The sequence below is a fragment of the Calonectris borealis genome, chromosome 2, assembly GCF_964195595.1.
Source record: "Calonectris borealis chromosome 2, bCalBor7.hap1.2, whole genome shotgun sequence".
Taxonomy (NCBI): Eukaryota; Metazoa; Chordata; class Aves; order Procellariiformes; family Procellariidae; genus Calonectris; species Calonectris borealis.
The window spans coordinates 18,700,243-18,722,894 of NC_134313.1; the positions used below are offsets into that span (position 1 = coordinate 18,700,243).

At 35.9% G+C, this 22,652-nt stretch overlaps 1 protein-coding gene across 3 annotated transcripts in view; it reads left to right on the plus strand.

Annotated features, from left to right (window-relative positions):
• Window positions 1-22,652, plus strand: part of CSMD3 (CUB and Sushi multiple domains 3) — a 796,263-nt gene that overhangs the window by 573,975 nt on the left and 199,636 nt on the right. The window lies entirely within an intron of this gene.

A 22,652-nucleotide genomic window follows, 5' to 3' on the forward strand; every position in this document is an offset into this window, starting at 1 on the left:
GTTAGTTCTTACCAATTGATAGCCACTTCAGAAATAAAACAATATTCTTTCCACATATTCTGTAAGATTAAGCACAAAACTTCTCCCATGTATCCAGATATTAATAAACAACTCAAAAATGCCAAATTACAAAATTAACATTTGCTTTATAAGTTAAAATAAAATCTCCTCATTATCATGTTAATTTCAATTCCCTTTCATAATTTGAAGACAAAAAAGCTGTTAAATCCATTTCCAATTTGAGTATATTTATTTTAAATAGAATAGAGATTTTCTTTGTTGTATACTTAAATTTCTATTGCAAAGTGGATGGTGGAGTACCAGCAAAACAGAAAAAAAAAAAAATTGTCAACTATAAAGAATAACCAATATTATAAGCATTTGAAGAACTTTAGTATTTTCATTATCCCCCAAAACCATTATGGTACTGAACACCAAACTTCAGTAGCATCAAATTGGAAAACTGGCCCTAGCAAACTTTTGGAAATGTGTTCAAACTTGTAGACTGTATGCAATGGAAGTCAAAAGTTTCCTCCTCATTTTAAAATGGGATATGAATGTTGTTTTCTAGAAAGGAGTCGGTGACAAAGGTTGTTGTGTATAAGAGGGGAAAGGTTTCCTTCTTTTGGAAGGTCTTTTTCATGGGTAATGAAAGGTAAAGAATTTCTTTATCAATGATGCAATAATTATGTCTATTTATTCTGCTTAGAATCTACTTAGCAATCTTCCAGTGCTATCTATTTTAACATTCACTAAAGGGAGAGTGTTTTGCTTGGAAGGACTGCCATTTTAATAAAAGGAAAAAAAAATCTTATAATAAAAAGGGTAGTGGATATCTGTCACTGATTCTAACTGGACCATTTTCTTTCCTGGATGAATAAGGCCTTATTTCAAAGATGACAAATCCCACACTCCTTTAGGATATGATGTCACAGAGTAGGCACCATAAAAATGCCTTAACTTTGCAGTTTTCACTTGTTTTTCTTATATTGCTTTTTCTTCCAGTTCAGAGTCGATGAAGGTTTGTAGATATGTTGCTGTGATATAGTATATTTTTACCATGTAATCAATGCTTTCCACTTTTGCGGGATTTTTAGCTCAAGAAAAACGGAACATTTGTATAGCTGTAAGAAAAACTATATTGGTTGATTAACTTTCAGTTACATGGACCTGGCAGAAACAGTTTGAGAGCTGAATTTTGCCTCCTGACTACCAGGCTTACCTATGTAAAAATTCACTTAGTGGAGAAATGAGATTCCTTCATTCTGTCAGTTATATTTTTGAAACTCCATTGAAACTGATAGTGTTATAATGAAATGTGATATACAATACACCTCAGTATATATGCATTTTTTCATTTTCTGGTTTATTTTTAAGAAAAAAAATTGAGAACCTGAACCCCCTTTATACCTGTAATATTTTGATCTAATGCTTTAGTTACGAAGTGAAACAAGTTTTTTAAAAAGTTACCTATCATTCTCTCTAAACTTTTACATTTTTAATACCAATTTAGAATCCAGGTTCTTCTGTTAAATTCCTTTGAGTCTTATTTAGCCATATAGCTTTATAGGGGGAGTGAGGCATTTCAGAATATGGAAAAGAGAAATATTATGAATGAGTATTCTCATTTTGTTCATGTTTGGAGCTAAGTAGGTCAGAGGAGAGGAAGGGAGAACTTTCAACACTCCAGATGGCTCTCTGGGCTCAAGGGACATGCTTTACAGTGTATAGAATTGGTCTTGTAAAAAAGCATAATTCAAAGAACATACAAAAGCTTTTTCTCTTCTAAGAGAATTTGTGTCAGTAATATTTGATCATTTCCATAAAGAAAATGATTGGATAAATAACATGGAGAACATGAGGGTGAAACTGATACAGGGGTCCAAAGTCAGACCCTATTAAATAAAAACTCTTCTTGTTGCAGTTAATATGGATATTTTCACTGAATAGTAGAATCTCAATAGAGGTGGATAGAGTACGATCTCTATATCCATACTCCTAAGAGACGGTAGATGAGTTTGAATGGCCCACATAGAGAAAGGAGTTATGGGTCTTACTTGTTCTAAAGTCTAGCCTTTTAGATAAAATGTGGGCAAGAATGTGTTCTCCATTCAGAATTAAAAAGAAAATGAAGGCCATGGCTCTATTATATTGGAAGCGCAACCATTTGGGATGGCTTTAAGCATTCTCTGAAAATGTCTAGTACATCAAGCCCTATAGGAAATCTTTGCTGAGGGACACTGATGTTCTGGGTCTGGTCAGGCTTCAGCATGAACTGACTGATGAATTGCTCAGTCTGTCAAAACTTGCCTTCCTGGGAATGTGCAAAACTAGAAAATGTGTCTACAGACCCTGAAAATCAATAAGTGATGGTTTTGGAGTTAGATAAAAGCTGAGCAGAGGCTTTCAGGATCATAGAGGACTAGTTTTCCAAAATCTACTCAGTGCCTAAAGCTGATGTTTTTGCAATTGTACCTTTATGCACCAAATATTTTTTATGACCTAGTCCTATGTACATTAGGCATGACTTGCATTTGGTTGAAATCATTATTTAAAATGACCTTGAGCCTCCCTAGTAAGTGTGGGAAGTGAACCAAATCATTGGCTTCATTCTTTTATGAACACACGCAAAGATTATCCAGGCTAATATGCTAAGCTATTTGGCATTTGATGGTGGATGTCAAGAACAGCATGTAATTAACACATGCAGATGCAGTATTACTGTGACAGAGATGATGATTAATGATTCCCTTAGCTTCACCAACTATAGTTAATTTTAAATTTTTGGTAGCAAACAATGATTTACAGAATAACAAAAAGCCTGGTAGTGGGAAATCACATTTATGACTGGATGTAAAAACCTTGTTCCTACCAGAAGAAATCATTTATTGATGACCAAAAAGTATTGCTATGTTTCATTATAGTCTGTTGTTTAATCCTTGGAAATATTTGAATCCAGGCTTCAAAATATCTCCATCTGAAAGATATATCTAACAATCTCAAATATTGTAATGAACTGCCTATGATTTATTAGCTTTTTTTTTGGTAACAAAACATCAGTATTCAGAATATTCATCTGTACTGTTTCTCTTTTGTTTAAAAGAGAACCAAAAAAGTCCTGGGATTGCTCACAGTGCAATTCGATACCAGGATATTTAAAAGCAACAGAAACATTCTTAATTACGATTGCAACAAGAAATCTTAATTCCCAGTCTTATGTACACAATTACATAGTATAACTGTGGTGGTTTAGTGATTAAAGACCATGCTAAAAACCAGATGCACATGCATTATGAGGAAGGAGAAAGGACCTTGAACTACAGGTCCACTCCTTTGTCCTCCAACCTGGGGGATAATTCGCATTATTAGGAGCTGGGAAAAGGGGTGCCTGCAGCCTAATCTTCTCCCAAATAAAAGTTTTCCTGAAAAGTGAAATGTCAGAGGAAGTACCTGTTCTTTGTTTTGGGTCTGACAGTAGCTCTTGGTTTAATTTGCAGTAATTCATACTTTTCTGTATGATTTTTTTGTTTCTTTCTGTCTGTATTAGCTTGTCACTGCTATTTGAGGTAGCTCAGATCAGGTTTATATCTGAAAATTTTTAGGATGGAAGACTGCCCAGAAAAGCTTAATCTTACTATTTACTATTTTGTAATATATTAAATGTTGACAGCTTTTTCATCAATCATTCCATATTGATTGCTTAATCAGAGGCTTTACAGGTCACCTTTTTATGCACTTTTTACATAGGGAAGCTATAATTCTAATGTGGTTATTGCATACCGGTGTAGTCTTTTGAAACCATGACTTTAGTCAGCCAATTTTTTACATGATAAATCATAATCAGACTGGGTAGTATTACAAATTGCAAGAAAAAAATGAAAATTATCATTTTCACCATTACTAACAATATTACAAAGAATTGAGAATGTTCCTGTTGTAGGCAAACATATACGTCTAGAAGAAGATAAAAGACTAAGGCACTTTAGACTAAAATACTTTCTTGGGTGATTTTTATTTAGGATAGGTAGGTAAAGACAAGATTGAATTTCTAGGTAATCTAATTTACATTTCTTAAGAATGCTCAAGTATGTTAAAAGAACAATCAGATCTGGCATGTGATGGTCTATTTTATACATGTAAGAATCAAAGCTTTTTTTGTGTTTATAATATTTTGGATGTAAAGATTTTGATCAAAGCAGTTAAAACTTTCATTAACATTTTTTTCCCATTCTGCATTTTTGGAGTACAACTGTAGAATGCTTGATTATATTCCCAAATTCTCAACTATCATATACAAGCAATTAAAAAGAAGATTTTGAAAGGCACAAAACAGTTGTTAGAAGCCTAACATTCATTAACTTCCATCTGTGGTATTTAACATTTTCATCTTTATTAAAAAAGCAACCAAACAAAATACATTTCTAGACAAAACTGCTTGTATTTAACAGACAGAACAGATCGAACGCGTATCTGAAATGTAACTGAGATCAGGATCAGACATTATTACAAGGATACTATAGATGGATAGTAGTAACTGTATTTTGGGTTGGCTACAGTTACTGCTCATTAATTTTTTTTTGCTAAAAACACTTATATTTAAGTCCTTTTAATTATTTCATTAATTTAATGTGCCAGACTGATATTTGCTTTTGCAGTTCTCTGCAAGAGGCTTGTTCCTCAATGTGATTAATTTACTTTAAAATAATCTATCTGTGGCAGAGAATTAAGGCTGCAGTAAACACATTTTCTTCATACTTTGGAGGTGGCAGAGGATTGAATGAGACAGTAGAAGAGAAATAGAGATACAGTGAGGATACAAAGCCAGGATGACTTATAATCACTAAAGAAGAATTCTTGCAAAATCTGAAGTTAATTCTCAGAAGTCCAATGTCTATCTTTCTCATGTTAGGAAAGGGCCTCTGCCAGAAACTCTGAGGATGACAGGAGTTTAAATGGTTGGTATTTATGGTATAAAGAGTGGGACAAAGGCATTAAGAGAGTTACTGTGCACTGGATTGCAAAGACCAACCTTAGTCAGCATTCCATTAAGGTACTAAAAAAGTACTAAAGGCATTAAAACACATGGAAGATGTGGCATAAGGTGATGCTGCAATTGTAGCCATCCATTTACGTCCTCTTGAAGCATGACACTTCCATTTAAAAGAAATTTATCCCTACTAATTTTACATTTGAGTTATGACTGGCTAAATGATATTACAAAGTGAAATTCATTAATTGCCATGGATATGTGGATTTTCAATATTGAGGGGTTGTTCTGACTAGATTTCTTCACTATCTACTTCAGAAACCTTTCTTAAATGAGCATTCATACAAGGTATAACTGTTATTTTTCTCATATTGTGCACTTTTATCATGCACTGTCATGCTTGCACAACATCTTTGAGTAGGTAAAGAATTCAACTTCATGACATTTACACCATAAAACAAGAAGACAAGATTGATGCTTTTATTTTAAAACTACTCAATAATTCCCTTAAATCTTTATGAAGAAAATCTGTAAAACCAGTAGTGGGGAAAAAAAAAAAAGCCATAGCCCCTTGGAGTGGCTGTGTTTATGATACTGTGCAATGTCACCAATTACTCTGTTAACTCTGCATAACTTTGTGTTTAAACTTGTGAAGAATGAAATGACACATGAGGAGAGGCAAGATGAAGCTGTAGAGAGGGAAAATTTGTCTCTTAAATTAATAAAAAATATATTTATTATTAGAGAGTGTAGTATAGCATACATGTATATAAAAATAATAAACCATTATTAATAATTAATTTATATGTGTAAAAGTATTATACCATTATAAGTAATAAACTGATGTGGTATTTATGTTAAAAAAAAAAGAATTTTAAGGCTGAAAAAGTCTAACATTGAAAAGTTACTCAATGACAGAATTAAGGCTGTTATGCAGGTGAGGATGTGTTTGGAACATCTTCAACAGTGATCTTACATACTACTGTGGTTGTGAGAGGGTATTGGTTGTTTTGTTTTGATCCAATGATGATAAAGAGTTGCTTATGTTTGAAGTCACCCTATGAAGGGCCCTTATTTAATCCATTCCAAAGTTTGAAAGTGTGTAAGGAACCAGTCAGGCAATTGCAGAAGGCACAGAGTATTCTTGCAGCTAATGAAGCTGAATGTTACTGTGAATGAGACTCTGTGTTTGTCTGTGTTTTATAGTTCCAAAGTTCAGTTTAACCACTTAAGCAGCATGCTTTACTTAAAATTGTAAATCAATTAAGATTGTGTTTTGAATATGTAAAATGCTACTCAAATGCTACGTACTCTTAAAAGTTAGTTCTTAATAGACTTGAAAAGGCAGTTGAAGGACTTTTGAAGACAATATAAAGGATTTTATTTTATTGTGACTGAAATATCTTCTGAATATTAAAATTTTGTTCCCAAGCTTCTGCTGCCCGTTTTTTACAAATATTTGCCCATTGCTTTACCATTCCGTGCTTTCCTCCCAATATAGTCAGTGGAGAGAGACAGGTTTCTTAAAAGGTCACCAAAGGGGATTCAAAGAGCTTGTTAGGAAGGTATATTTTTCCGTTTGCATCTGGACTGCATGAACAAGCTTTACTGTGCTTGCATGTTCAGCAGGGCATGACTTGGAGCAGCAACATAGGAAATACTAGATATAGTGAAATATCTGAATACACTGTGTGGAAGCAATACTGCTTGACATTAAAGCATACAACAAACACTATTTTGGAGGGATTGTAGGATTACTTTTTGTGTGTATGTGTAAAAATTTAGCACTTAGAAGATTCCTGAGAAAGTAAAAGTATAGGCATCTAGGTCTGAGTATACCTTAAACTATAAACCTCACAGTACAGTCACTTTTCTGTATGAACACACTCATTACTCCTCCTCCATGGAAAGGAGACCATTGTACACCAAGAATTATCATGTCAAAAAGCCAAAAAAAGAAAAGCTAACTTCCCCCTAGTGGATTTGGCAGTAATTAAGTAGAGATTTGGTTATCAGTATATACTCCTTGGAGACAGAGGGCTCATTTTTCCTATGACAAGTCACTCACTGACTGTTTACTGTAAAATACACAAATGGTTTTGGAAATAGGGAACAAAAATAAGATCTTTCTATATGGCTATGCAGATAGCTGGTATTTTGTTGAAAACCCACAGTTTTTGGAAAATGTGGTTAAGTTAAAATCTCAGCTTTTCTTAAAGCTGTTCTTTTCATATCAGAGAAAGTTTGAAAATGTTACTGGAATGAACTATGAAGTTTAATAATTCTAGAAAGCTCAGAAAACGATTAAAAATGAATACAGACACACACACATACCCACACCAAGCATTACTTTGAGTGTCTGACCTTTTGCATATACATTTGGAATTCATAATATGGCTTTACAATGTCCATTGAATAATAAATGCTGTGTGTAATTATTCCAAACTTTCATTTAAGAAGTACTAATGTAATATAATGGTAAATAAAGCACAAGAAATGAAGAATAGTAGTTAATTACAACGATCACATTAAAATCAGCTGCCAGAGAATCCTAATTTCCAAAGTATTTAAGGGATTAGTTAAATGGAGTGCACCAATAAACCAGGTACTTCATCTTCTGTTGAACTAAATCTGCTGCCAATTTTTAGAAGCATAGTTTAATGAAGGAAATGTTAGAAAGAAGGAGAAATAGTTTAAGCTATGTAAACTGTGATTTTTTTAGCCTTTTTTTTTTATATTCTTTACTATAAGAAAGGTATCTGAAATCAAGCGTGTATATCCAATCCATAATTTCAAATAGGTCTGCTTAGATGCAATTGTTAGTTTGAATAAACATCACAAATAAGCAAGGAAAATGTAACAGGGAACTTCAGTATAATTGAGAATAGCGTGTAAATGATAAAATATATAAATTAACTGACATACAGTTTCTAATTTATTTGTCAATAAAAGCATATAGAAAACACAGATGAAAATGCAGAATAAAATATGCGTTTTTTATTATTTAGATCATTAAAAACTGACGGGTTTTTTTTTGCTTTGAATATGTAAATTTTCCAGTAGAAGATTGAAAAATGTTATTATTCCTTAAAAAAAAAGGTTATTCCATCATGTATTTTGAGGTGGAGAGAAAAACAGCTTTTAGCACTAGTTTAAGTAAATATATGCTTGTTTCTGTATTAAGTGTTGATATTATAGGTACATATTTTTCTTTGAAGATTTTTTAGAATCATAGAAGCATTAAGGTTGAAAAAGACCTCTAAGATCTTCGAGTCCAACCGTCAACCCAACACCACCATGCCCACTACACCATGTCCCTAAGCACCACATTTACACATCTTTTAAATACTTCCAGGGATGGTGCCTCAACCACTTCCCTGGGCAGCCTCTTCCAAGGCCTGACCACTCTTTCAGTAAAGAAATTTCTCCTAATATCCAATCTAAACCTCCCTTGACACAACTTGAGGCCATTTCCTCTCGTCCTATCGCTTGTTACTTGGCAGAAGAGACCAACCCCCACCTCGCTACAACCTCCTTTCAGGTAGTTGTAGAGCGCAATGAGGTCTCCCCTCAGCCTCCTCTTCTCCAGGCTAAACAGTCCCAGTTCCCTCAGCCGCTCCTCATAAGACTTGTGCTCCAGGCCCTTCACCAGCTTTGTTGCCCTTCTCTGGACACGCTCCAGCACCTCCATGTCTTTCTTGTAGTGAGGGGCCCAGAACTGAACACAGCATTCGAGGTGCGGCCTCACCAGGGCCGAGTACAGGGGCACGATCACCTCCCTACTCCTGCTGGCCACACTAGTTCTGATACAGGCCAGGATGCTGTTGGCCTTCTTGGCCACCTAGGCACGCTGCCGGCTCATGTTCAGCCGACTGTCAACCAGCACCCACAGGTCCTTTTCCTCTGGGCAGCTTTCCAGCCACTCTTCCCCAAGCCTGTAGCGTTGCCTGGGGTTGTTGTGACCCAAGTGCAGGACCCGGCAGTTGACCTTGTTGAACCTCATACAGTTGGCCTCAGCCCATTGATCCAGCCTGTCCAGGTTCCCTCTGCAGAGCCTTCCTACTCTCGAGCAGATCAACACCCCCACCCAACATGGTGTCATCTGCAAACTTACTGAGGGTGCACTCGATCCCCTCATCCAGATCATTGACAAAGATATTGAACAAGACTGGCCCCAAAACTGAGCCTTGGGGAACACCACTTGTGACCGGCTGCCAACTGGATTTAACTCCATTCACCACAGCTCTCTGGGCTTGGCCATCCAGCCAGTTTTTTACCCTGCGAAGAGTACACCTGTCTAAGCCATGAGCCACCAGTTTCTCTAGGAGAATGCTGTGGGAGACAGTGTCAAAGGCTTTACTGAAGTCCAGGTAGACCTGGACATCCACAGCCTTTCCCTCATCCACTAGGCGGGTCCCCTGGTCATAGAAGGAGATCAGGTTGGTCAAGCAGGACCTGCCTTCCATGAACCCATGCTGACTGGGCCTGATCCCCTGGTTGTCCCGCACATGGCTCATGAGCACCCTCAAGACGAACCGCTCCATAATCTTCCCTGTTACCGAGGTCCAGCTGACTGGCCGGTAGTTCCCCGGATCCTCCTTCCGGCCCTTCTTGTAGATGGGCATTACATTGGCAAGCCTCCAGTCGTCCAGGACCTCTCCTGTTAACCAGGACTGCTGGTAAATGATGGAGCGTGGCAAGCTCCTCCGCCAGCTCCCTCAGTACCCTCGAGTGGATCCCATCCAGCCCCATAGACTTGTGAGTGTCCAGGTGGCATAGCAGGTCGTTAACTGCTTCCTCTTGGATTATGGGGGGTTTATTCTTCTCTCCATCCCTGTCTTCCAGCTCAGGGGGCTGAGTACCCTGACGATAACTGCTCTGACTATTAAAGACTGAGGCAAAGAAGGCATTAAGTACCTCAGCCTTTTCCTCATCCTCAGTGGCAATGTTCCCCCCTGTATCCAATAAAGGATGGAAATTCTCCTTGGCTCTCTTTTTGTCATTAATGTATTTGTAAAAACATTTTTTATTGTCTCCCACAACAGTGGCCAGATTGCATTCTAGCTGGACTTTTGCCTTTCTAATTTCCTCTCTGCACAACCTAACGAGATCCCTGTACTCTTCTCAAGTTGCCTACCCCTTCTTCCAAAAGTGGTAAACTCTCCTTTTTTTCCTGAGTCCCAGCCAGAGCTCCCTGTTCAACCAGGCCGGTTGTCTTCCCCGCCCATTCTTCTTAGGGCACATGGGGACAGCCCACTCCTGCGCCTTTAAGACTTCCTTCTTGAAGAACGTCCAGCCTTCCTGGACCCCTTTGCCCTTCAGGGCTGTCTCCCAAGGGACCCTCTCGACCAGTGTCCTGAGCAGGCCAAAGTTCGCCCTCCGGAAGTCCATGGTAGCGGTTTTGCTGGCCCCCTTCTTTACTTCACTAAGTATTGAGTATTCTATCATTTCATGGTCGCTAATTCCAAGCCGACTCTGACTGCCACATCTCCCACCAGTCCTTCTCTGTTTATAAACAACAGGTCAAGTGAGGCACCTCCCCTGGTAGGCTCACTTACCAGCTGTGCCAGGAAGTTATCTTCCACACACTCCTTTTTTTCTTAGCAGAGGCAGTCATAATGCGTGGGGCTGACTGACTTGCCCTGGGCAACCCCCTGGATGGACCTTCATCTACATCCTCATTTATTTGGTCCTCAAGTTCCAGAGCCTCATATCTTTTGTGTAAGGACAACTGGGAAGGTTGAGGTGAGGGAGGCCAGGCGGGGATTCGCCCAGTGCCCCTAGCAGGGACCTGTGTCCATTCCCCCCCATCTCCTAGGTCCCCTCCTTCTGCCTGGTGGCAAGAGGGCAGGGGATCCACTGCTTCTTGTGGAGCCTCCATCTGCTGACCTTGCCTCAGGAATGGTAGGGCGTGGCTCCACCAATCTATCTCCCTCTCACACTCCCTGATACTCCTTAACATCTCCACTTCCTCTCTCAGCTCTGCCACCAGGCTGAACAGACAAGGTGGCTGCAGGGTATTCTGTTCTTAGAAGAAAAAAAAATCCCTATCATTTATTCATACAGATAAAGAAATATTTATTTTCCAAAGACTGTAGGATAGAATTATGTAGTATCAGTCAGTAATCAAGGTAAGTCAATTAATTAATAACTGGAATTAAAGAAACTAATCCAGTCATCTGCACTGGCTATGCCTGAAAAATATGCATGTTTCTAACTTAACCTCGGGCAGCAGTCTGAAGGTCCTCACTCCTGTCTAATAAGACTTCAGTAACCCACTCAACTGGAAGAAGATTTATTAGGTGGGATATGTTGGGGGTTACATGTATAAGACTCATATTTCATTCTTTGCACAAGTTTTGTCATCTTCACATTGACTATCACAGTAGGGACTAGGAGAAGGTTCTGTGAAATAGAAAAACCTGCAATTAAGAGACTGCATTGTTTTAAAATGGAATTCAGTTTTCTTTTCCTTCTTGACTGGGCTACATATATATATAGCAGTTAGTCAACCTACTATAGGGATGGTAAGCAAGATCATCGTCCAGCTTAAAGAGGGTAGCCACCTCTTTTATATCTCGTGTTTCTTGATATTTCACTCAGAAGCTGCATGCATAACAGCTTTTTTCTGATCTCGCACTCTATTGAAGGAACAGTATCTTCCACAACAAAACTTCTAGTTTTTAGGTATTCACTGGAACCTTTTTATTTTATATTTCTTTTTTATATCCTGAAGCGTAGCTGTGTGCTAACAGAAGTTAATATAATGAATCACAACTCTACCCAACACACATTTGTGTACTCCAACTACTGCAGAAGTTGTTTTATTGTTATGAATTTAAAAGGTTACATTTCCTTCCCTGTTGTACTGCACTTCATTTTATATTTTTCTATTGTTTTCATAATCAGTTACTGAGTAAGTTGGTACTTTAAAGCTTTACTTATGTAGCATGTCAGGAAATACACTGGTTTGGTTCATAGGTGATTTTTTAATAAAAAATATATTCAGACATTAAGCTATATTTAGAGTTACAGTTGAGAGCACTTATAAGTAACTGAAGGTCAGAGAACATTACAGTGATATTTTAATTATCCTCAGTTCAAATATTGGTGATTCAGTTAACATCTTTTTATTTCAGCATTAATTTAAAAGTATCAAATGAATAGTGAAACAGCTGGCCTAAAGCAGAGCAGATTTTCTCAATGAGAGTAAATGTGACAATAATGTGTTCAGAATGTGTCCAAAGTGTCCATATTGCACTCAATTTGGACACCCTGGGAGGAAGGGAAGAGAAAAAAACTAAAAGTAATTTTTGACTTTGTATGGGGAGCTATATCACACTAGGAAACTCATTGAAATGAATTTGAAGACAACAGCAAAAAGGTAAGTATTTACTGTTGACCTGGAAATCATGTAGAAATACCATTTTAGAGTCTCACCAATATGAAGTAAAATCTAAAACGATCACCAAAAGAGGTGGTGAAACAACACAGTCAAGGAATTCTAATAGAAATTAAAATATGTATTCCAGGAAAAGGAAATCATATTCAAAAGAGGGTAGTAGAAAGTGTGGCCAACAGGGTTTTGAGAAACAACTTTAAAATGTGTAAACCTAATCTAACCACTAATACACTTTTTCAAAGATGAGAAAAGTAGGAAACTTATTAAAGTGTCAACAGAAGTTCAAGACCAAAAATACATGTTATTGCAGAAAAGCTAAGTAAATTATATGTTATGTTATGTTATGTTATGTTATGTTATGTTATAATGTTATGTTATATTATGTTATATCATGTCATGTCATGTCATGTCATGCCATGTCATGTCATGTCATGTTATGTCATGTTTGTCATGTTACATTACATTACTGAAGTAACCAAAGAGGTCCTGCATTAGAACCATTCCTTTGGCTCTAAGGAGCTGTATTGAAATGGAAGCAGTTATAGAAGAGATGTTAAAGAAAATCAATAAACAGAACCATAGCAAGTTGCTAGGATAAGACAGTCTTTTCCATGTATTTCTGAAAAAGCCTAGGTATGAAGTGTTTGAAGTACAAATGTTGACCTTAAGGTTAAGTTAGCCTTTCTATCAAAGTAGTGGAAGGTGATGAACATGTCAAAAATCTTCCTTGATGAGCAAGTGGCCAATTTCCACAGTTAGAAAATTGGCAGAGATTATAAAAAAGAACAGAACTAGGAGATGCATGGTTAAACATGTTGAAGAAAAATCAATATAACTTTTGAAGAGGAATGTGGAGCTTAATGGGAAGTCTGAGAGCTCAACAAGCATATGAATGAAATTAACAACAGTTGATATCATATCACTGAATTTTTAAAAACTTTTGACAGAGTTCCATGAAGAAAGGTTATTTTTTAAGGAATATGTAATACAATGTGTATTACACAATGTGTACAATGTGTTACAATTAATATTTGATTACAAGGTAAGTATTGAAAGTTGTTGGTGGGATGGTGGGTTTTACGTTATCTAAAAAAAAAAAAAAAGAAATAAAGGAAGGTTACCACAAAGATCCCATACATATTTGTGCTGGGAATTGTGCTATCTGATACAACTTCACATAAAATTGAGATGACAAAGTTCACAGATATCACAAAATTATATTGTGTAATCAAATCTAGAGTCAAATGCACAAAGATTAATCCTCAATACTGTGTGACTAGGAAGTAAAATGTGCATCAATTTCACTTTTGTTAAGTGCAGGATAAATGCTCATAGAAGAAATAACCTTAAGTATAGCCATTTGCTGATAGACAATTAGCTTTTAGCAGTTAGGTAAATTACCTTGAAATCATTATGACTAGTCCTTTGCAGATTAGTAAAATTCTAGTAGGATTATATTTAAAGAGGTGTTTTTTTTTTCTTCATAGAACATCCTAGCTCATGAGACATATGCTGATGAGTCAGTGTTAACACTAGAACAAAAAATATAACATGAAAGTAGTGTTTGCTTCTTGCCTTCAGATATAGGAGAGTTTATTTCTCATAGCTCGGGGTTCAAGGAAAAATAAAGTTGAAATTCTCAACTGTAATCTTTATTACAAGGAACTAAGCCAGTCTTATATTGCTGAGAAATGAAATTAAAAATACTTTTAAACAGCTGAATCAAAGTGCCTTAAAACTATCTTTCTGATACTGAGAAATAAATCTGTACCTTATGCCCCCTTCAACTCAGTGATTTGAAATGCAGCAAATAAGATTCTCTGGGTTATTGATCACTAGAGAATCCCAGTGATACAAGTGAAGAACATGTGAAGGTCTTCTAGACATACAAAAATCAGCAACCTTGCTTTATTTTTGTCTTACGACATCCCTAGGGATTGAGACCTTCCTCGATTAACATAATTCAAAACTATTAAAAATCTTAGAAAAAAATAGCTGCTATGATTCCTCTTCTTCAGGGAATAGATACTTGTTTTTTGTGTATCAGTTCAATACTTTAATAGAATTATCAAAGATACTTGTAATTAAATATTTAATTGCAGACAGTTTAACTTCCATAGACTAGTCCTGGGCATGTTCAGAAGTGAAGACCGTTAAGTAAAGATGTGCACAAACTATTAAGTTGTTTCGATGTACTCTAAACAGGATAGTGATTTTCTACTTTTGCTTCATGTGGGTAACATATATATTCCCCTGCATTTCAGTCTAGCAACTCAACTGAATTTAGAATGATGTTGCAGTTATGCATCTAAAAACTACAGTCACTACTCAGGACAAAAATCATATTATCTTTAATGACTGTTTTTCTTAAACTAATCAAAAATACCAAATATTAGATTTATCAGAACAGGATTTCAAAAGGAAATAGTTACTTTCTAAATTTTTAAACCATTTCTAACCAGTACAGTTCACTGCAAATCTATCACATGTAACTTACTGAATTCATTTTCTATTTAAAATACAAGGAATCAAAAGGAGGGTTAAGGAAATCAAAAGGAAGGTTAAGTAAAATCAGCTCTGAAAGAAAGGTGTTCTTTGGAGTCTGATGAAAACTGTGAAGCTGGGGTCTTTCCAAGTTTTGTTGTCATCACTGTATACACTTGGAACAGAAACTGTCAGGACTGTGTTATTGTAAACAATGACCTCCCTCTTTTTCATATATTTATTTTTCTCCCTCTCCTTCCTAGTCTATCTGCAGTCTTAGACATTTTCTTTCCTTATGTGTACCGAAAGCTTGACTTGCAATGGATATGCATAGAACATTAGAAATGTAATTGTTGTAATCTTGCTTTAAATATAATCAATTATTCAAGAATTAGCAAGAGATACCGTATAATCAGAAAGTAGCTACACATAAAAGAGGTAAACAACATGCATAGGTATTCTTTAGCTCAGCCAAGAAGTAAGAGTTTGAACTTTTAACACTGCTGAAATTCTGCACTTCATATTATTCAAGAGGCCACATTGATTAAAATGGCCATTCTTAGTCTTATATTATATAAACCAGTAACCAGTGGTTGAAATATCTTAATATGTGCTGACATGCCACATTATTATTCAAAATCAAGTAGAGGCAATGTTGGTAATGTCAGAGTAATGTAACTGGCTTTAACAGAAATGGTATTTCTTTTGTATGTAGAACCCTTTCTACCAGGTATAGCAAAAGCAGTCTAGATTAGATTAGTGAGTTTTGTGGGTATTTTTATTTTTATTTTTATTTTTATTTTTTGTCTGTTTGCTTGTTTTAAAGGCCAATCTTGTATTATTATTTTATTTTATATTTTTAATTGGTACTTGTGCTCATAACTGTTCATTCCATAGACCAGTTATTTTGACTGTTTATTTTACTATTCACAGTCATTTCTTACCCTGTTTTTCTTTCCTGTGTTTCAGGAGTTGGGTCCTTGTTCCTCACTTTCTGGGATGAATTAATTATTTTTGTTTGCTTCTAATGTGAATGTGATTGTACTCATGGATTGTGTATGGTTCTGTTTTGTTTTCATTGTTTGTTTTTTTTTTTTTTTTTTTCCTCTCTTGTGCCTTTTTTAGTCTGATACTTCAACATCTTGGTTAGTAGCTGAGGACTAGAGTTCTCCAGAGTGGGAATAATAGAATGTGTTTTTCCCTCTGCTGGTCATAGAGAGGGCCTAGATGACTTGACTGCTGTGTATTAGAAACCTAGAATTAAGAAATATCAATCTGTGGCCTCATCTACAATAATCTTAAAAGACATTTCTCGCCATTTGGGAGAGATAGGCACTTGCACATGTCTATCCCGAATACTACAGGGTGAGATGAATCATCCTCTGGGGAGATCTATTTCTTTTTAACTTTATTCCTTTACACATATGTATCCAAAAGCAGCAATGCTTTGTTGCTGTTGTTTGCTTGGATTATTTTTGTTTCAGTATATTTCTTTTTATCTCAGTTGTACTGAGATATTGTACTGTATTGAATTGTCATATTTAATTTGCTACTGCTTTTAGAATGACCCTACTTGAATTAACTCAGGTATTTAAATAGTTGAATTGAGATGGCTGTTCTTACTGTTTGTATTTTAATGTCTTTTTCCCTTTTAAACACAGAACTGCGTTTATTAGAGTTAATATTGTTTTGGGTGCACCATGGCATTTTATGCTCTAGGAAACTTACTAGTTTGATTTTTTTGTCTCAAGAACAGTTACAGTAAACCGCTATTTACTTTTTAGGTATCAATCCACTGGTAAATTTAATTACTCACAAGTCCAGTGGAAAATTGAAAGGGCGAATCATTTAAGGAAGGGAGTTTGAAAAGTGGGGACTTCTATCTTCTCAAAATTAATTTAAAAGTCTTTGTTGCAAACATAAACAGCAATGATGGCAAAGACAGCTGAGACTGAGCAGATTACAGCAACTTTAGTTAATTTATCATTAGTTGTCAGATCTCAAATTTAAAATTAAATTCATTAACTGTTACTGCAGTTTCCTTTCAAACTGCTGATGCATACACACACTCAAAATATTGGAAATCACTTGGAAACCAAGTGATCATCAATCACTTGGAAACCTAAGGAATTATAGGGTCTCATTCTAATATTGTAATAATATTCTCAAATAATTCAAGAAAAAGCTTATTCTTTAGAGCAGCTGTGATTCACTGCTAGTGCTAGAAAACTCATTTGTGTAAAGGGACATTTGAGAGACATGCAGATGGGCAGCTTACGACAATATCAAAGATTTTTGGATGGGTAATACACTCATTACAGCCTCCCCACCCCTAAAATAGTGAGAGTCTTCTTACCAAAACAAGATCCAGGAGATGATATCACTTAACAGTTCTCTAGTAATAAGTAGATTCTTGGTTCTGTGCAGTTCTAAATGAACTCATAAAAGTTAGTGAGTTCTAAGAAAGCTCATAATTTTAACTTTCATCCTCACATTTTCTTCTTCTGCATAATGAAAAGATCTTTAAGTATGTCCTTGTTCACTAAGGTTATGGAACAAAAAATATTCTCAGTGAGACTTCAACTGCATTGTCTATCAAATGACATAAAAGCAGTCATCACACTCTTCGTCACATAATAGGAATGATTCTTTCTTAAACCAAATAAGTAATGAAATATAATTTAGATATAAAGAGTGCACAGATGAATAAACAAATAATACAGAAGCTATATGGCCTCCAAAAGAAAAGAAAAAAAATTGGTTTCCAATTGGAAGGGATGATTATTTCTTGCAAAGAGATTTGTAAATCTTTACATATCTTTCATTCATACTTTCTTATGAATCAATGTCTCAATTCTGCTATCATAGCTAAAAATGTGTTAAGCTTTGTTAATCTCTGACTTATTTTTACTTCTACACATCTGTCATGTAATGCTCTTTTCTTCTTGCTATCTAAGTAGACTTGAAAGACTCTGAAATGATCTCCCCCAGAAGACTCTATTACTGCCAGTTTTCTTTTATTTTTTATTCATTTATTATGTTGGTAGATAAATTGTTTTAAAATTATTGTTTTCCTCCAGAAGTTCCTTAAATATCATGTCAAAGTCTTGCTGCAGACAGTTGACTTGAAAAGCATTTTTAAATTTGTATTTAGTTACTGTTTTTCAGCTGTGGAAGCTATAACTCTGGTGTGCTTTTTCAGAGGCATGAACCTGTGCTGAGGCACAGGCTGACTGCAAAGACCTATTCCGCCTCCATCTGTTATGAGCAGAGACTGTTTCACTGCAAAGACTTTTATTCTAGCACAAAATGTGTTAGACAGCATTTTCTCTTATTAGATGTCTCCATTCTCATAGCCTGCTTCTTTAACTCCATTTTATTGGCAAAGAGAAAATAAAACATTACTTAAATGAAGAAACCATAAGCTTATCCAGTGAGTGTTTCTGAAGTGAGCCAGACCCCCGGAAATGTATCTCAAGGAGTTCTAATGCATTTATCAACTACAGCCAGAGATCTCTGGTGCAGTGAGAGACATGAAGGAGTGGAGGCACCTTACCATCCTGCGGTCTGGGAACACTAAGCCAGCGAGACGTCAGGTCCAGACCCCTGTTCCAGAGGCAAGCAATGTTAAAAAAAGTCTTTGCCTATTGCAGAAAGGCAATGTGATCACTCAGTGAGGCCTTCATGAGCCTCAAAAGTTAAGAAGAAAAAATTAGTGCATTAAACATCACTTAAGAGTCTAGAAAACTATACCATACTGGAAATTAATATATAACAGCTACTTGTAGAATTATTTTTCTTACAGAAAGCTATTTGTTGCAGTATTAGTAGAAAAATGAAGAATTAAGATTAATAATTGTCTGCAATTTAGCTATTTTAGATTCAAAATTTGTTAGTGCGTCTGTTAAACAGGGATTTAACAAGACATCTAATTTCATCCTAATTTCAATCAGGTTAATTTTTTAGTTTTATCAATAAATTATTAATACATTAAACATATTATTTAATATCTGTGCTGGTTTGGGCTGGGATAGAGTCAATTTTCTTCCTGGGAGCTGGGATAGTACTGCGTTTTGGATTTAGTATGAGAATAATGTTGATGACACACTGATGTTTTAGTTGTTAGAATGTGCTGGGTTTGGCTGGGATAGAATTAATTTTCTTCATAGTAGCTAGTATGGGGTTGTGTTTTGGATTTGTGCTGGAAACAGTGTTGATAATACAGGGATGTTTCCATTACTGCTGAGCAGTGCTTACATAGAGTCAAGGCCTTTTCTGCCTCTCACCCCACCCCACCAGCAAGTAGGCTGGGGGTGCACAAGAAGTTGGGAGGGGACATGGCTGGGACAGCTGACCCCAACTGACCAAAGGGATATTCCATACCATATGACGTCATGCGCAGCATATAAGGCTGGGGGAAGAAGAAGGAAGGGGGGGACGTTCAGAGCGACGGCGTTTGTCTTCCCAAGTAACGATTACGCGTGATGGAGCCCTGCTTTCCTGAAGATGGCTGAACACCTGCCTGCCGATGGGAAGGAGTGAATGAATTTCTTGTTTTGCTTTGCTTGTGTGCGCAGCTTTTGCTTTACCTATTAAACTGTCTTTATCTCAACCCAGAGTTTTCTCACTTTTATTCTTCCGATTCTCTCCCCCATCCCACCAACGGGGAGTGAGTGAGTGGCTGTGTGGGGCTTAGTTGCTGTCTGGGGTTAAACCACAACAATATCTGATTATGCTTAACTACTAGATATCTTGACATCTACATGCCACAGGCTTTGATAATAAAAAATTCCTGATGTGTAGCTCTACCTTGACATTTAGAAATACAAACATTATATAGAATAAGATTTTGGGTTATAAAAAGTGGAACTCTAATTTTTCAAGTTTTCTTTAATTTTCTCCCTAGTACTTTGACAATTTAAATAGGAGCACAGGATTTTGCTTATATGCTTCTGCACTCTACTGCCCATCTAAAATGGACATGGATTAACCCAGCTGGGACAGAAAAAGAAATATGTCTAATTCCAGCTAATTGCAATTGTTCAGAAAAATATAGGAAAAAGAAATAAGAAAGCAATAATTTTGCAAATAGGTGATATTTTCGCTATTTGGATAACAGCCAATATTATGAAGGAGCCATCAGCTGTGATCACATTCTATAGCAGAAGGATTTTGACTTTCTGCATCTCAGTTCATATCAGAAAATTCATTTCAGACTTTCCGTACACTTGGCTAAAATGAATAAATTTAGTAAACTAAGTTTAAGCAACACATGATTTCAGTAGCTAAGAAAACTATATAGAACTTTTTTTAAAATAGTGTGCACCACAGCTCATAAGGAAAAAAGGAATATAATTGAGATTTAATAATCATAAATCATTAAATTGAGAGCGAACATCGTTTCTAAAGTTAGGCTAAAACAATTCTCCTTTGTATTTTTTTTTCCCGAATGTAAAAGCATATCTCATATTCAATGTCGTGGTTTAACCTAGCAGGCAGCCAAATACCATGCAGCCGCTCGCTCATTCCCCCCCCTCCCCGGCGGGGCGGGGGTGAGAGTGAGAAAAACTTGTGGGCTGAGATAAAGATAGTTTAATAGAACAGAAAAAAGAAAATAATAATAATAATGATATAATATACAAAATGAGTGATGCACAGTGCAATTGCTCACCACCCGTGCTGACCGATAACCAAGTAGCGATTGCTACTTCCTGGAACACGCCTACCATTCATATACTGAGCATGACATCACATGGTATGGAATACCCCATTGGCCAGCTGGGCTGCCTATCCTGACTATGTTCCCTCCCATCTTGTGCACCTAGCTCAGTTGGCAGAGCATGGGACCTGAATGTCCTTGACTAGGAGGGTACTTAGCAACAACTGAAAACACCAGTGTGTTATCAACATTCTCTTCATACTAAATCCAAAACACAGCACTAGGAAGAAATTTAACCCTATCCCAGCCAAAACCAGGACATCAACTATATAAAATCTGCTTCTCATACCTTCAGAAGGATATTTAGCTTTGTTTTAAAGATTTCAAGGAATGGAAACTGATGACAGAAAGTTATTTGGATTTGGTTTTGGTTTTGTTGGTTTTAGAGGTTTTAGAAGTCAAAATTGATGAACTGTTAAATAAATCTACATAGAAATAATTTGATTGTGTGATTAATTGCATTTTATATATTTATGTGTACTTTATGTATAAAATAACAACAAAAGCACGAGCTGAAAGTTAGCTTTAGCTTCTGCTAAATTTTCTTTTGCTTCTTTTTATTGAAAAGGCAGAGGTACTATCCTCTTGAAATGTTCTCCTTAAAATGTATTAAATTAACTTTCTCTGCTAAACTACACATTTTGAGTTCCTTGGTTTTCTCCTTATAAGGCACATTTTCTTGATCATACATCTTTCAGAAAACTTCCAAATTTTTTATAATTCAATTTTATAATAACTTCTTAATTTTGGAAGAATTGCCTTTTGAGGGTTCTCCCATTTTGTAGTTCTTTATTCATAACCTTTTTTTCTTTATGAGTTTTACCTTTCAACATGAAATACTATCCTTCCTCTCCTAGAAAAAATAAAACAGCCCATCACACTATAACAGTTAAGTTTGTGGTTTTAGCTTTGCCAGCACCAAGAAAATGGAATATACCCCTTTCTCATGCTACAGGTAATTAATATAGATACATAACCAATTATAAAAAGGTGAAGTACTTTGTCTTGTCTGCTTGGATATACGTAATCCATTATGACAGATATTTATATGTCTTGTTCTTCCAGGAATCACCAAAAAATTCAATAACTTCCCAAAAGTAATTATGGGAATATCTAAAATTAATTGATTTTACTAAAATTGTTGGCAGTTATTTCTTGACCTATCGTTTATGGATGAAGAGAAACATTCATTTCCCTAATCTTTATTTCAATCTACCACATCTTCAAAAAGTGACCATTCTGCCCATGGTCTCATTCATCTCTTTTGGAGACTAAACAAAACCAATTATTTCAAAATTTCCTGCTAGATCATAATAGAACCTTCCTTTTTTTTTTCTTCTTTTTTCTTTTTTCTTTTTTTTAATATGCCAAAAACTTGATGTGATGTTCCTGCTGAGACTTTACTGCTCTTGAATGGAGCAGAACTGTTACCTTCTATGTCTAATACATGAAAGCCTAGCTTAGAATTGTCCTTGTCTACAGCAATGTTACATTGAAACTCACAATCGATATTTGATCCGTTAAGTTTTTCTGCCATATCTAGCTAGTTGCTTTTGATTTTGCATTTCTACATTTGCTTTTTTTTTTTTTTTTTTACTTGCTACTTAGAATTTGTCTGGTTTGTTTTTTTTTTTTTTGGTTGGTTGGTTTTTTTAATAGTCTCATCATTTCTCCATTTCTCCATTTCTCTTTCTGTTTATGATTCAGGCCATGCTTTGATAACTTTCTGAATTACTAAGGGGATTTTGCCAGCTTCTGCCAGCCTTTGTTTTAACTAACCACTTTCAAATACTATTAACATATATTGGCCTGAGCTTCTCTCTCAATTTTTAAATCAATTTTGATTGCCATAATTAAACTGTGTTGTGAAGACTGAAGAGATGACAGTATGGAAACCTTCCATGTTTTTCATTATATTGTTTTCTTTGCTACTGCTTTCCAGCTGTATGATGGCACACTCTCTCTCTCTCTCTCTTTGTTGGTGTCTTTTTATTTCTAATGTATTTCTGCATTTCCAGACAGCAACTAAAACACATATTTGTTTATCAGATTGTCTGTTC